Below are 17,847 nucleotides of genomic sequence, written 5' to 3'. Positions count from 1 at the left end.
AATATCTATTCCAGTCTGGTTTATTTGGTTAAGAAGTTAATCTTAATCATTGACTATTTCAGTGATCTCATTACTTTAAAAAGTATTTAACTAATATGTCCATATCTTCCAGTGAAATCCACCCACAAATCTTCATATCTTTTTTTTATTATTGTTTATTTATCTTAGAAACACATCTAGGGCTCCACAACATCTGCCAACCATTAGCTAATCATGTCATAAATAGACCAGCGGCTTTTCTGTTTTGGACCACTTAGCGTCCAGTGAGCAAGCATTTGAAATCTCCTGAGCGCAGGTTTCATGTCCAATGAGCGGCATAGAGTCAAGTTGGTCTGGGCTTCGTCCGTTCCACTTGGCAGTGCCCGTCGGCTGCTGCTGACTTCTCTCATTAGTGGCTCGAATGCAGAAAGGTGTGAACAGCTGATGAAATTCTGGGCCTTGCCCAGTAGAGATCGAAGAGCGTGTACGGCATAAAGCTTGCGTGTCATAATACCATGGCTAAAAGCTTTGTGATTAGATTGCGTTAGACTCTCAATCACGCATACGACCTACACCTACCCCCACACACACACACACACACCACCACCACCACACACACACACACACACCCTGGCCGACCTGCAGGGAAATTCATTTTGATCCTTTTAGGACAGATTGGATTTATGGGATTACAATAACTATGCAGCTGCTTCTCCTCTGAGAAAAATGTTTTTGTTGTTCAGAAAAAAAAAAAGCATTGATGGGTTCTGAGCAAAGAGGGATCAGACGATGCCAGTTATATTGACATTTCTGCCTGGGCTGTAATGACATCAGGGTATTAAATTGAATAAAGCAGAAGACGGGAGTGTGGGACACAGTGTCGTCCTCAACCACCAAACACAAAGAACTACTGAACGCTGCGCCTAACTCAGATTAAACTAGATGTACCGCAGAGCGGTACAAAATGTGACCACCGCCCAGTCCAGCACATGTTTTCCACAAAAATAAGTCACGCTGAAAGGCATATATGATTCTAACGGTCTCACTGAATTGCATTATGCACACTCAATTCTCACTGGTATCTGCTAGACAACTAGTACCAAAACATGAATAGTTCATAGATTTCACATGTAATATACATTTTATACAACCCCCACCCCCATCTTGCCTGTTCATAATTCTGAGAAATTCTTGAATTGTGTGCATGTGTGCGTGTACATGTTCATGTTTATGTGTGTGTGTGTGGGTGTGTGTGCGTGCATGTGTGTGTTTGCCTGTTTATGTGCCTGTGTGTGTGCATGTGCATGCATGTCTACTGTGTGAGTATGTGTCATACGTAGGATTACTGTGAATGTATGTGTGTGCGTGTGTATCTGTTTATGCACATATGGAATGGGTTTACATGACCCCTGGAGGCAAACATACGCAAAAAATTGGTCATCCTAGGCCCTACGGTTCTCAAGATATTCACAGAAAACTGTGTCTGCCCTACCCTCCTTTCGGGGGGTCCAATCCAGCGGGGGGGGCTACAGATCAAAATGAAAAGCGATGGTTCCATGCTATCCATGTGGGGTTACATACCCACCAAGTTTAAATGTACCCGGTCTTTCAGTGTCCCGGGAATCCTTGTTGGTGTACGGTCACTAAATGTACACATAAATTATTTTATTGTAAGGCCCCCCATGAACGAAAGTCCACGAAACTTGGCATGCATTCAGAGGGTGTCATAATGATCCCACACTTTCAATTTCGTGCAGTTTTGACCATGTCAGCCAGAGATATTGTGATGAAAACACCTAATGTTTTGCTTTTTCATTTTTAACTAGGTGGCGCTATACATGAAATAAGTGGTAATGGGATTGGTTGACATGCCCCCTTAAGACCAACATACAAAAAAAAGGTGGACCTCCTAGGCCCTACGGTTCTCGAGATATTCACAGAAAACTGTCTCCGGCCACCTACAGGCCAGTTAATGTATAGTAACATAAATTAATTTATCGTGTGGCCCCCCATGAACGGAATTCCACGAAACTTGGCGTGCATTCAGAGGGTGTCATAATGATCCTACACTTCCAATTTCGTGAAGTTTTGACTATGTTAGGTCACAGATACCTGCGATTACAACACCTCATTTTTACTTTTTTGGGTTTAACTAGGTGGTGCTATACATGAAATGAGTGGTTATGGAATGGGTTGACATGGCCCTTTGAGATCAACATACAAAAAAAAAATAGTCCTCCTAAACCCTACAGTTCTTGAGATATTCACAGAAAACTGTGTCTGCCCTACCCTCCTTTCGGGGGGTCCAGTCCAGCGGGGGGGCTACAGATCAAAACGAAAACAGGAAGTTCCATGCTATCCGTGTGGGGTTACATGCCCACCAAGTTTCCGGGAATCCTTGACGGAAATTTGGACATGAAAAAAAAAAAAAAAAATCTGACTAAACCTATGACCGCCGCTTCGCTGCGCGGCGGTAATAATTATTAGATTACATGGCTTTAACCAAAAGGAATGGCAATTGTGCTACTGAGTTTGAGACACAGGACTATCCTCAACCACCGGACACAAAGTACTACTGATCACTATTCCACTAGCTCACATTATATTATTAAATTACATGGCATTATTCACCAAAAGGAATGGGAATTTAATTGAATGCACTTGCATCGCAAATGTTCCTCAAATGAAAGTTTCAACTGATACTGACAATTTAACAGATATTTTGGCAACCTACAGTAGTTGTACAGGCAAGTAAAGTAGATTACAGGCTCCTTACAGACATCAGAATAGGGTGATGTCTCAGTTGAGTTTCTAAGTCATTCTTCTAAAATCCAATATACTGATGATTTAACATGCAAGCCTGCCAAGCTGTCTGTGAGGTAAGATATATTTTTCCTCTAGTAACAAACTAATATCCCTTTGTACCTCGATTCAGAGCCAGGACAATTAGCAGATCAGTCATTTGTTTCTCTGTGGTCTGTTTGTTACCACAACCACGTACACATTAAGCCCACATAATTATGATATGTGTTTATTTCTCCAAATGCTTCTGTATAAATTAGGGTTCAAATGACAAGCTCATTTCACTGAGTGAAATTTCACTTGATTATTTGACGAAGCTTAGGCTAAGAATATTGTCACATCAAATTCATAGGGAGATGCCTATATGACTTGTAACCATTGGCCTGAAAATCTTAAGACACAAATAAAGTGAAATGAAAAACTAATTGTGTCTAGTATCGACATACTTACGAAGTACTTACGAAGTGGTCACTCCCAATGTAAATTAGTCTGCTTACCATATAATTAAGTCTTCCTTCTCCTCCCTTGACATATGCGTGGAAACTGATCTTCCTGATTCCCTATCAACACAGACTCTAATTATAAACATTGAGCACTGATGTCTAAGCAGGCTGTTTTGTATCACATCTGGGTCATCCACACGATCAAAGCCATGACCACAGTTTCCAATATAATTGACCTGAGTGTGATGTCTGCATATTTGAAAATGATGTGCAGGACAGACTACCTTTACTGACAGAACTGACAAGAACCTGGGGGCGAGATCAAATATGACCATTTACTTTGTTCTCTGATGTTGCCATAGTAGCTGAACTCTGAAGAAAAAAAGATTACACAAATGAATGTTCTTGTGGATGTTGTATTGTGAATTACCCACTGAATGATTAAACACTTTGTCTTGTTTGTATAAAAGTGTTCTGAATTAACTATAGGTAATGAAACTTACAACACAACCTATAGACCCCTTCAATGTTCATAAACATCCAGAGATAGGCTGGATACGTGCAAAGCGGAGTCAGAAAAATGGTGCAGCTAATAGACCGGCATGTTGAACAGTCAAGGTAGTCGCAATTAGTCTTAGCCAATCGCAATTGCCTGATCCTGAGCTGATAAAAGAATGGGTAGACAACGTTATCGAGTGGCCAGAGATTCATTGGCCCGCCATACAGTATACACTGTCTGGTTGACAAGCCCAGTGTGTATAAGGTGCACGCAAAAAAGTAGAACAAGTTGCCATTTTTCTTGATGTTTCCTTGTCGTTCCAATCAATTCACACACACACACACACAATTCAATGGGATGAAAAGCTTTCTGACCCCAAAATGAGTGCACATTTTCCTGTAAAGTGAAGGGGTCAATAGGCTCAGCAAGTTATGGCAATGTTATGGCAAATGCAATATCAATGCAATGTTTTCAGACAGGTCATACCGTACAAGGGGCACTCACCCTGACCATCCTTTGTTTTCTACAACAGAAAATCACATCATACAGTAACATAGAGAAGTAGAACTAATACGTACCAGCACGTGCCATTCTAAATGACACTCCTGGTCTCCAGATGTCCACTCTAAGGTGGACACTCTATGGCAGCGCATATATATAGTAACAATGAGCTGAGAACATCTAGTCCCACTCTCTGGAAGCATCTATTCTGCAGTCCAATTTTCATCATTGGCATTCCCCCCCTGAATGTCACTGCTTTGCATTTTTAACAATGCCCCCAAGGCCAAGTGGCATTAAATAATAATGCTATGCTGAGCTCACATTTTATGTAAACTCCTTTAGAATTCTGACTTCTATTCATGATATATACAATTTCAAAGTCCCAAAAGCGCACCACTCCATGCCAGCTATTGTGATCCTGGATTTCTTTTTTCAGCCTTCCGCAGTAAATAGCATCCGTTGAATAATCTCCATATATTACTGCCCCTTTGCAGCAAACAATACAACTATTATAAATGTCTTTAACCACTGTTGGCAGCAAGTCATAAATTGTAGACCCTTTCTCTCACCCTCTCTCTCTCTCTCTCTCTTTCTCTCTCTCTCATTCTTTCTCTCTCCCTCTTTTTCTCTTGCTTACTGACATAAACATAAAGTATAAACAAACACATACATATCACACACACACACACACACACACACACACACACACACACACACACACACACAGACTCACAGAGTGTGAGAGAGAGAAATACTGCACCAGTCATTTTGCTAAACCCCAGTCAGAAATACTGTACTGTGTGACACATATGAATTGCTCTGTCAGTAGGCTGTTATTTATGTGGCTACAAAGTCGCCTGACATTTGTTTTTCTTTTTTTTGTGGAGCCTTTCAGACAGTCAGCTACATGCCAAAAGGGTAAGCAGAATTATTCCAACAGTCAAAAATTATATTTACTGTCATAGTAATGGGGTCTCTCATTGTCAACGCTAATGGCACTTCCTCTATGTGATTTAAAAGAGAAAAAATGACTAATTAAGTAAGACATTTGCAAACAATTTTCCAATGTTGTTACAGCGGTCATTAGATTGGGTAGATGTTATTTTAAATCTCTGCCCAGCATGATGTCTCCATGGTTACAGTGAGGTCAGTGTTGGAAATTCAGTGTGTTAACTAATATTTCACTATCTTAACCGGGATGGGGGTTACGTGGCATGTGACTCTTGCTTTTCCCTGACTGTATTCCTCTGGGAGAATCGCACATTGCTTATTCAGTTTACTCACCATGCATTATGAATCAGTTGATGGCTATTATTGTAGTTTAACGGTCAACCAACAACTGCTGTGTGCTTTTCCTGCTGAATAATGAAGAACTTTGCATACAGTGCTACCGTGAACTTTGCATACGGTGTATATAGGATGTAATTGCAAAACACAGCCTCTCAATATTTAAGGGCATAAGTCAACCAACCTAGGCCTGACACAGTGGCACACACACAATCCCCAACAACCTCCCGGCCCCCGACCTCTCCTCTATCACTGTGCATCCCACACACATGATCGTGCTTCACTTTACAGTGCTCCATGATTCATGAGTCACCTGCGGAGAACCAAACATGATTCTCGTGCATTAGTCGATTTCAACTCAAGCAACAGAGTCACAAGCAGGGGTCAAAGAGAGGTCGTACTTGCCACTTACATTCTTGCCAAAGGGGGTCGGGAAGCATACAATGGAATAATTATGATGACAGCAAGAGCTTGCGGGCGGTCATATAGGTTTAGTCAGATTGTTTTTTTTTAAATTCTTTTTCGCATGCCCAAATTTCCGTCAAGGATTCCCGGGACACTGAAAGACCGGGGTACACGAAACTTGGTGGGCATGTAGCCCCACATGGATAGCATGGAACCATCATTTTTTGTTTTGATCTGTAGCCCCCCTGCTGGACTGAACCCCCCGAAAGGAGGGTAGGGCAGACACAGTTTTCTGTGAATATCTCGAGAACTGTAGGGTTTAGAAAGACCTCCTTTTTTTGGTATGTTGATCTTAAGGGGCCATGTCAACCCATTCCATAACCACTCATTTCATGTATAGCGCCACCTAGTTAAAAACAAAAAAGTAAAAATGAAGTGTTGTAATCGCAGGTATCTGTGACCTAACATGGTCAAAACTGCAGGACATTGGAAGTGTAGGATCATTATGACACCCTCTAAAGGCATGCCAAGTTTCATGGAATTCCGTTCATGGGCGGCCATACAATAAATTAATTTATGTTACTGTACTGTACTGCCGGACACAGTTTTCTGTGAATATCTCGAGAACCGTAGGGCCTAGGAGGACCACCTTTTATTTGTATGTTGGTCTTAAGGGGCCAAGTCACCCCACCCCATTACCACTCAATTCATGTATAGCGCCACCTAGTTAAAAATTAAAAAGCAAAAAATTAGGTGTTGTAATCACAATATCTCTGGCTGACATGGTCAAAACTGTACAAAATTGAAAGTGTAGGATCATTATGACACTCTCTGAATGCATGCCAAGTTTCGTGGACTTTCGTTCATGGGGGGCCATACAATAAATTAATTTATGTGTACATTTAGTGACCGTACACCAACAGAGTTTTTTGTGAATATCTTGAGAACCGTAGGGCCTAGGATGACCAAGTTTTTGCATATGTTTGCCTCCAGGGGTCATGTTAACCAATTCCATATGCACACATGTGCATAAACAGATATTCACACACAGATACATTCACAGTAATCATACGAATGACACATAGACACACAGTAGATATATGTACGCATGCCTGCACATGCACACACACAGGCACACCCACAAGCCCACGCACGCACGCACACACACACACACACACACACACACACACACACACACACACACACACACACACACACACAATTTCTCAGACAAATGCACACAATTCAACAATTTCTCAGAATTATGAACAGGCAAGATGGGGGTGGGGTTGTATAAAATGTCTATGAACTAATCATGTTTTGGTACTTGTTGTCTAGCAGATACCAGTGAGAATTGAGTGTGCATAATGCAATTCAGTGAGACAGTTAGAATCATATATGCCTTTCACCTTTTGTTTTTAGCCAGCAGCCAGACCAGCACCTTGACTTTTATTTGCTGAATTACTGAAGCTAAGCAGGAACAAAGTAGGAAATGAACACAATTTGACAAGTGTGACTTATTTTTGTGGAAAAAATGTGCCGGACTGGGCGGCGGTCATATTTTGTACCGCTCCGTGGTGCATCTAGTTTCTCATACAATACACCAACACCTTGGCCTGTCCTATTTTTATGATCATAGTTCAAGTAAGACACTGTGTTGGAGCATCAGCTATACTGCATGGCAACAAGCCTCATAGAGGAAGCTAAGGCTTTAATGGCATGTCCTCAGTACGTGCTTAATCACCTCAGGAGTCACCGCTGACAGCAGGTGAAAAGTTCCTCTTCTTATCAGGCTCATTAGAGATGTATAGTTTGCCAAGGTGTTCATTGCCCTCTAAGAAAGGTTAGATGGCAGAGACAGTGTCACATAAAACAGAGAGGTAACTTGGAGCTTGTTTTTGTTCCACTGAAGTGAACCCTTCATTACTCACAGTGTGGACTTACATAAGTGATAATATTCTTTTGTGTCCAAATAGCATGACTGATGGAGCATGCCACTCGAAAAACTCCAAGGTCAAGGTCTCAATTCCTGCCATGAACAGGAAATGTGTCCTTCCAGATATTGTGAGCTTCCAGGAGTAACAGTATCTCTGCTAACCCATTCTGCACTTGAATCATGTCAAGTTTGGGGCCAAAGCCATATGGTAAGAGCCTTACTTCGTTCCTATTGTCGCCACTTTGAGTGTGAACCTAATTATTTATTTCAAGTGGGTAAAGTAAATCGGGTTTAGTAGGCGGTTTACCTGATATTTAGGTCTGAAGCTGAGGCTGAGACATTGAAAAATAGTCAGTGTGTTTATAATTGTGATTGATCAAGGCACTGTTAGACTTTTTTTTATCACACCTTTTATAGAGGATAGGATGAATAAACCTTACAGTGGCTGCTATGATAAATAATAAAAGACTGTGCTGATAAATATGAGAAGCAATGTATTTACTTAAAATGGTGCCTCAGTTACGTTCATAGTACACATGCTCAAATACCTTATGGGTTTACTGCTGAAATATCAACTGTCTTTGCATGGATATCTGCCGTTGATCCATATTCGTGGAAAAATGAAGCTTTATAAATATCATTACAGGGTAAACACAAACATGAATATCTTAAACATAATAATCAGAATATCAAAAGAATCTCTTTGTGTTATCTTAGAGATATTCTGACCTTCAGCTGCATCTGTACTGCATAAAAGAGGCTTAACTGTTTGACAGTGACTTTTTACAGTACACAAACCTACACAGAAGTGATTTTCATGCATGTCAATGCATCTAACATATTTTCATTGTATGTGTTCGCCATTTATCCTTACGGATATTTACAGATTTGAAATTGAAATTTACATTCACAAAATATTAACAAGGATACATTTGTGTTATGAAACCAGTTTATGGTATAGTATATGAAACCAATTAATGATATTTTGTGTTAGGAAACATAATTTGAATGAGTTTCTTTCAACCTAAAAAAGTTTGGGAGGAGCCCATAGGGTTGATTGACAGCCATCACCCCATGTCCACTTTTTGGAGATTTAAACCCTCCTGCACTACATCATACTCTCTGGCATTGCAATTCCTCCCTCCTTCTCCTCCATTTCACTAGTAGCTATAAGCTCATATTACCCCTTCTCCATAGGGGCTGTCAGCGGACATCACTCACACACAATCTCTGCTATTGGTATCCCAGGACCACGGCCAGCTACCAAGCCCATGCTTATTCTCAGTACTCAATATCAAGCAATCTGATTGGCAAACTAGTGAATAGTATTTTAAACGACAGTTAGCTCTGGTGGGACCATTTTTCATTGGATAAGAGGGTCTTCATTGCTAGTAATCACTCTACATTTAGCATTGAATTGTCCGATGTGCTGTATAAAAGCAAAATAGCACTCATTAGAAATGGATATAGCTGTGGCGATCTGTTTTACCTACACCATGCTAGCACGCACAGTGCTAGGGCTCAGTTGTGTTTCTAGGTGATATCAAGTGACCTAGAGGGCTGAAATGTGGTCAGTTCAGAGATGCTTGTAATCCGGCAGAAAGAAAAAAAATATTCTAGCCTCTGTAATTCTGTGTGAGTACATCACACAGTTATTCTGTTTCCTACAAAAACTACAGGTTCTCAGCTTTCTATAAAGGGCAAACGTTTGATGGTAGGCCCCAAAAGAGGTGGGAATAATGCCCTCGTAAATAGGCACAGTGCAAAACAGGGCAAAAACTTGAAATTTGTATTGGCATTCATGTGGTTAAACATACTACCCAAGGATATTGTGCATAATGTTATCATTCAGTCAAATGAAAAGAATTGAAAGGTTAATGATACAAACAGATGCAAGGTGTTATTTCAGTTTTAAAGGCTGTCTTGGATGTTATTACATATCTGTAAATGTGTTATAATATAAGCTTCAAATGAACATATTCCATTCAACCAAATTGGGAAAAGATTCAATCTTACCCCTGAGTTTATGTATTGGGTGTGTCAGCTTTTGGTGTGTCTCATTCAAAAATGACAATCTTCAGCAGAGGGAACACTGATCTGCTTTGTAATTCTAGTCACATTCGTCTAAGAAAATTAGCGACCTCTAATGTTTTATAAGGCTGTGCAGTGTGGCTGGGTCATCAATTCATCTTCACCAGAGCCACCGGGATGGTGTAACTCTCGAAATGAAATCCCCATAAGTCTCTTCTCCAATAAATGGACAAGAATCCCCAGCTTTAATTTCCAAAGTGTCCCTGAACTTCCAAGGATTGATATGGTGTTCCGTGCCCAAGTCCACAAGTTGATGAGTATGGCCTCTTTATCTCGGAAAGGGCCAGGATACACATAATATCACCACCAACAAGGTCAGAGCCCGGAGTTTAGAGGGGAACTTTGCTGTCATCCATCATATCTACACTCCAGTGGTGTTAAGTGATGGGGCTATTTTCTCCTATGCTGTCACCCTCGTTTGTAATGGGCCAGGAAGAAGGACAGAGGGTCTGCACACACAAGAGAGCGTTGGGCCGGGGGCAGCACTTGAGGGGCAAAAAAAGGGACAGACTTGACATTATTGGAAAACAAGGGTCACTGTGTTCACATCCTTGGCTTTTTCCAACAACCACCTTGAAATATACTTCTTTTTCGATTTGTGGAGCCTTCAGCTATACATTCATCAATGAGAAGAAACATTGTTAATGTTCTTAACATTTAACAGTCTATGCCTATAGTGACAGCTGTAAACGGATTTTGTCTCCGTGTTTGGGAAGATTTGCATTTCAATTAAATTCAAAAACTTTATTTATCCTGAGGGACACACAGAGCACATGTAAGACAGTATATTCTATACAGACTATAGTCATGACAAAAAAAACATGACAGATGGCTGTGGTCTTGAAGCAGTGATCAGTGATTCAATGTCCAGCAGTAATAATAGATGTTATGGTGTATTGTATGTGTGTGTGTGTGTGTTTGTGTGTGGGGTGGCTGTTAGGCTTTGGAGGAGGAAGGCCATGGGAGCAGATCATACCTGCCAGCACTCCCGTTTTCCCGGGTTTCTCCCGTATTTCAAGGTTATCTCCCGGCGCCCTTCTGTTATTTTATTTCTCCCAGAAAACTCCCGTAATTTCCATGACCATCAAACTTCAGTTTAAAATCACGAATCCAGTAATTTTTTTCTGTTAGTCTGACATTTCCCAGGTTGCCAGATTGTGTATAAAATACACCCTATACACATAGGCTACACAATCACTTACTTTCAATTTCCCTTTTGTCCTAAAACCTGGCAACCCAAAAACCAGAAAAAAAAGCTAGATGTTGGCAGGTATGGAGCAGATTGGAGTTCATTTAGGGTTTTTACCTATAAAAAATAAACTTTAGAAAAAATAGTTTACATAATGTGCACGCAACCCATCCTCTCACTGTCATTGTCTGCAGAGGGAACATCTCATGGCCCAGCAATGTCTTGACTGTGGTCCCTGACGGTAAATATCCTCTCTATTATTTCTCAAAATGACTCATTCCCTTCCCATCTGTCGTCTTACCCATTCTTGGGTGTTACTGTAGAGGCACAAACGGGAAAACAACACAAAAGACAGAAGAGGGTCAAAAGTTCAGTACTCAGATGTCTCAGAATCGGCAGTTGGGACTTAAAACTGTGTTTGTAAATATGGTTTGTTTTGTATTCTGTATTGCTTGTTCAAGGCAACATTTTCTCTGTACTATCATCTAATCAACAGATTTCTCATCAACAGAATGAGAGGGCTAAATATGATCAGAAACTGTCCACCAGCAGAGGGCCAAGAGTTCATTATGTCCAGCCTGCTTGTTAAAAACAAGTGTTAATGTCAATATTTTTAAGCTTTTTTAGCAAAACAGCATTTCTGTGTTGTATGACGTTCAAGAATATCAGGCATGTTTTAGATAACTGTGGACAATTTTGGTCAGTGTGGATGGGCTTATTACAGCAGAGACATTTTCAGAGAAACTTCCAACTTTGATAAGACTCCATTACCAAAACAGACTTAGGCCTGTAGACCACTGAATGTTTAATAAATATCAATGTAAGCTATTCGTTTGTGCTGATTGCATATCCACTATGACAATTATTTGCTTATAGAATGTGTTTGGTCATTCTATTAACATTCATTCTATTCATTCTATTCAACTTCATGTCTGTATGAAAATAGCATCCTAATAGTACATGCAAATAATAATAATGTGATTAATGTAAATAATAATAACAATGTGTATCACATCTTAATTTATTTCAACTACTGTATCTAGCTACTTATTAGGTTAAAGTTCAGCTTGCTACATTGTAGCATTGTGGAGGAACTGTTTGCTGAAACTGTCTTGGAGCTGTGAATGCACAAAGCAAGAGAAAGACAAAGAGCAGAGGATCACTGCTTTGGTCTTATGTTACCCTCTGCCCGGTAAAACACGGCTTCTGGGAGGTCAGCTGAATGTAACATTAACAGCCAGAGAGCTGGTGGAAGCCATTCATCTCTCAGGGCTGCGGCTGTTTAGTGTAGGCGGATTCAAACCAAATATCACAAGAAAGAAAGAAAAAAAGCCCCAGTAAAGGTACACACATACAGGAGTAAGTCACTGGGGCTGAAATTACTATTGATTAAAGGAGAATTCCGGTGTGATATTGACCTAAAGTGTATTGAAACATGATACAGAGTGTGAACGTATGTCTCATAGCCCATCTCGGCTTGTCCCCTGCACTCCAAAATCTGGCGCTAGTTAGCCGATGCTACCAACAGCTTTTTCAATAGTGGTGTTCCGGCATCGGGCTAGCCATGCAAATAAAATCACTGTTTTACACCCATTTACGAGGCTCAATGTATCTCCACACTTCATTGGTAGACTTCCGAGGGCCCTGACATTTAAAAACGAGACATTGAGAACTTTGAAAAAGCACTGGTAGTTTACTTACAAGACGATTTATACAGACAGTATCTTCACGAAGTTTAGCGTTTGCAGCCATCTTGAATTTAGTCACGATAAGTCGAGCAACGAGTAAGAATGAACAGGTTTGATAAGGGATCAGATTCCAAAAGTAATTCAGTGGAAATGCATGGATTCCAGTTGCTGCTACTGGAAGAAATTGGAATCCATGCATTTCCACTGAATTATTTGAGTTATTAGAATTAGAATTAAGTTCTCAATGTCTCGTTTTAAATGTCAGGGCCCTCGGAAGTCTACCGATGAAGTGTGGAGATACATTGAGCCTCATAAATGGGTGTAAAACAGTGATTTATTTGCATGGCTAGCCCGATGCCGAAGCACCACTATTGAAAAAGCTGTTGGTAGCATCGGCTAACTAGCGCCAGATTTTGGAGTGCAGGGGACAAGCCGAGATGGGCTATGAGACATACGTTCACACTCGGTATCATGTTTCAATACACTTTAGGTCAATATCACACCGGAATTCTCCTTTAACAATTCAGTGTAATATTCTCCATGGCTGTGCAGCGGAACAGAAAGGCCTCCTTTGTACTTTTTGATTTCTATCTCTGCTGAGGAGCCCCTCCTCTAATGGCTGCAAGAGATGCCAAGCTAAGCTGTGGGGGAAACATTGAGCAGCCATATTGATTCAGCTTGAGATCTAATGCTATAAGTAAGGGATAATGTATAGAACGCCGGTCATTACTGGGAAAATAAGTCCTGACAGGGCGAACCGGACCCCGACTTATTTTCACAGTAATGACCGGCGTTCTAGCATTGTGAAGAGCCATATAATAAGGTTAATTATTGTTTGTCAACCACCGGATGCCTGCATGACAATGTGCAGTTATATAGAATTACAGTTTTTTTGTTATTGTTTACTCTCATGTTCATTTAATCCACTTCCCTTTTGACATGATTAATTTATCAACAAATTTGCCAATTTGTTTGTGGCTGGATGTTGACATCGTAGCCTTTTATTTTGGATAAAGCAAAAATGTAGGTAATGTGTAAGACTAACTATAAAGATGATATTATAAATCGCTAAGGTAAAATACAGCCTTGACTAAAGTAAAACAGCAGATTAAAAGATTGCTTTATTGGACTGTCTGTCTTGTCCGTTTAGACACCTTGTCTGATACTTCACTCCTCACACATTCTTCCACATTCACACCTACACTGTTCACACTTTCATGTGTGCAAATGTAGGAACACATGAATGGACACACAAACATACATGTTGTTATAGGTACCAATTTAAGCACACACAGAGACAGCCGGTACCATCTCTAGCCCAGGTGTATGTTGATAGCACGCAGGCTCTCTTTTCTTCTTTCTCTCTGATTCTCAGACACACACACACACACACACACACACACACATCACGCAAACACACTCAGGCTGCTGTCGTTTAATCAGCACAAATGCGCAGCTCGCTGTTGAGCCGCGGCACATCCCCTCCGTCTGTGCCAGAGCAAACCGGGGCTCTAATGAGATTAGATGGCGCAGGCCTCTGAAGACGGCTTGAGTTTCATATTTATTTATCAATCATGCATGAGGTCGCAGAGATAACACCAAGGTCGGCCCAGCTGCCTGGCAAAGGAACTCCCATTAATACTGCTCCGACTGCCCTGCCTTTCACGCTTGCTCACTTCTCAAACCCAATTTATCACCGCTGCGCACAGACAACCGGGCTCGGCCTCCGTGTCTGCCTCTCCATCTGACAGTGGGATGGCCGGAGACCCCATTTGCAATCTATGGGTGCAGCCGACTAATGATGCCTCTGGGCCACCGTAGGGCATTTTTCAAAAATGCATTCTTGCTTTTCAGTGACAGGACACATTTGAGGGCTATTACAATCCAATGTGTGCAGGGTATTTTTTTTTTTAAATGGAAAATGAAGATTATTTCCAAGAAGAATACTCATATTCAATAGATAGATGTGTTTGTTTCTAATTTACACAGTTTGATTTTTACTGATAGCAGGTGCAATCAATTCATATTTGCATTATCATACAAACATAAGCAATGCATGCTGTGATGGCAGTATTTTTAAACACCTTTGAATGTAACGATTAAAAACAAAATGTATATCTATATGCAGTGTTTATGAGACTACTAAAGATAGTGTTTATTTAAAATAATTACATAATAGTATGGATTCAGGACTATATGTTTGAAAATGGTTTTGTTTGGTTGACAGAAGTGAATGCAGAAAGGCTACTAAATTCCGACACAAACATTTCAAACTCTGGCTGAAATGAATTTTAAATAAATGGATTGATGTGGAAGTAGGATTTGGGCAGGGTTAAGATTAAGCAGCGTCGCTTATCAATGTTAAAGGCTAATGTCTGTGCAGCTTTGAAATTAAATTTCCTAATTCTCTCGCATTCATTCTTGGGGGTGAAAGGAAACCCCTGTCAGCACTAAACTGCAAAAAAAAAAAAAAAACAGGCCTAGTGGATGCATCTCTCCACCTGAGAAACACAATGTAAATGCTGACTGATGGTATAGGAGAAAGAAAGTGACAAACCACTTCGCTTCTTCAGAGGGAATTTCAGGATTGGTTTAAACAGTTGCAGAAAAATAATAATTTCAAAGGATGAAATTGTAATGGAACAAATTAAACTGTCAACAAGCTATTTCAAAGTTCTGCATGCACTAACCTCAAGGGACCAGCAATGCGGCAGCTCTGGCACAACACTATTAGACAGGAAATGACTAATATTAAGTTTAAGAAGACATGTAAATAAAGTCCTTGACATTGTGGGGGAAAGTCTTTATGCTCGGCTTAGGTGTACCTTGAAACGACTATACTTTTCAATCTTGAAACAAATGAACTTCATCTGCGAGGTCCCACCTCATACATATTTGATGATTTCCTGAAAGTTAGCATAATGTAAACTTAAAAAAGGAGCATAACAAGGGCGTCCCAGTTGTGTGAGGTACAGTGAGCAGGATGGAAGGACAGTTGGCGTGGGCCACGGCCTGGCATCTCTTAACCTCTTTTGACAAGCGCGATCTTTCCTACACACTCTGACAGACACCAGAGCGCCACAAACAGCTGGGTAATTGATGCACTCGTATGAATTATGCAATTATATTTAGATTACTATCAGGAGGACAGATATAGGGTGGGCTGGGTAATGAATTAAGGGGATGAATCCTATAAGGAGGCTTTAAGTTGGAGATTTACATCTTGTGGGCATGACATCCGATAGTTCGGTTCAGTCGCCCGCAGGGAACCGGGAGACAGCCACACGCAAGCACATCAAATTAGAATGGCCACTCATGCAACCCTTAGATATGCCCACAGCGTTACTCTCTGAATTTTCAAGCAGCCTCGCGGCCACACACACACACACACACACACACGCACACACACACATACACACTCACACACACAGACAATGCGCATGTGTCAGTGTGGGTATTCTTGCTGCCTCTGAAGGAATACAGCTGTGGTGGTTGTGTTTCTTTTCAAATTTTAAACTTCAGACATTTCTAAATGAGGTCATAGTTTTGACATTTGATTGGTGGTAATATATTATTTTAGATTAACTCAAAAGCGGAGTTATTTTTAGATTGAATATTGCACAGTGTTATCACAGTAGGGAGTATAACGTCTTGTAAAGGAATTAGAAAAACAAATTGACAATGATATAGACATCAATTTTGACTTCCTTAGGTCTTAAATGTTTGGGTCTTTCAAATTGTCTCTAGACCTATTGTCATATGTGACAGCACAGCAATAAGCTGGGGAAGATGGAAGCCTTTTTAGAGACTTTCTCCCAAAGACTTCAGTATTTCAGGAGCTCATGGCTTTTGTCCGCTATCCTTCTGCGCCTTTAGAGGTGTTATCTGAGCTTTGCATTGGTCTGCCATCCCTCCTGTCAGGGGATTTCACGTCCACTCTGCCCCTCTGTCCTGCCAGTCATACCCACTCACAATGGCACCGCTGATGGTATCTCCATACATACAACCCGGGCGATCGTGTGAGTGTGTGTGTGTGTGTGTGTGTACGCTGTGGTGAAAGAGCCTGTGAGTGATGGTCAAGGTTAAGATTTGTGCATGGATGTAAAGGTGACCGGTTCACCCATCTCCTAAAAAACAACAAAGTCTGTTCAAGAGTTGTAAGGTTACTGAGACTTTTTGGCTGGGAAAGTAACTGTCACTTTGCACCTCTTCACTTTGGGCAATAAGACATACTACACTGTCTCCCACTTATACAACCCACATTTCTCTCTTCCTCTTCCTGCCTCTCTAGCTATCTCTTTTCTTCTTCTCTTCTCTTCTCTTCTCTTCTCTTCTCTTCTCTCCCACGCACACATTTGAAACACATGAACTCATGTACACACACACAGGTGGCATGCATAATTTAAAGTGTCTATTACCATCATAAGGTCACATGAGAGTATCCTATAGAAACATTTCATTGTGTGACTTAAAGTAGTCTGTCATACACCTCGACAGATCCCATGCCACCCGATACTGTCTGTCACCATTCGTCAAATGACAAACATTTAGACAACATGCCATGGTTTCACATAGTGACACTACAGTGGCCGCATTTGTCAAAACATATCAGGCTAGACATAATGACTCATTCAAGACAGGAAGAGGTTAAAACTCTGAGGATTACATCTGCGTAAGCCGCAATGATTGTGTTGTTGCAAATCTAAGCATGGACAGAGTGGTCATCTGTAATACATTTTCCAGAGTAAACCGAGGGTCCAGCACGTTCGGATAGATTTCTGCCCTGTTCTCCCGGACTCTGTGTTTGAGAAAAAAACACACACCAGCACCTAAAGTGTGAATTTGAATGCATCGCTTGGCTCTCCACTTTGCCTGACATTAGCTATGCAGATACTGGACGTCTTCATAAAAGCACTTATCTCATCAAGAACAAAATGATAATGTATGAAATACTAATTACAGTATTATAAAGATGGCTGAGGCCTCCGGATGACATTTCATCTCGGCACTGAATGCTAATACGCTCC

The sequence above is a fragment of the Alosa alosa genome, chromosome 15, assembly GCF_017589495.1.
Source record: "Alosa alosa isolate M-15738 ecotype Scorff River chromosome 15, AALO_Geno_1.1, whole genome shotgun sequence".
In the NCBI taxonomy this organism is placed as follows: Eukaryota; Metazoa; Chordata; class Actinopteri; order Clupeiformes; family Clupeidae; genus Alosa; species Alosa alosa.
The sequence above is the reverse complement of the archived record's forward strand: the minus strand, read 5'-3'. Positions refer to the sequence as shown.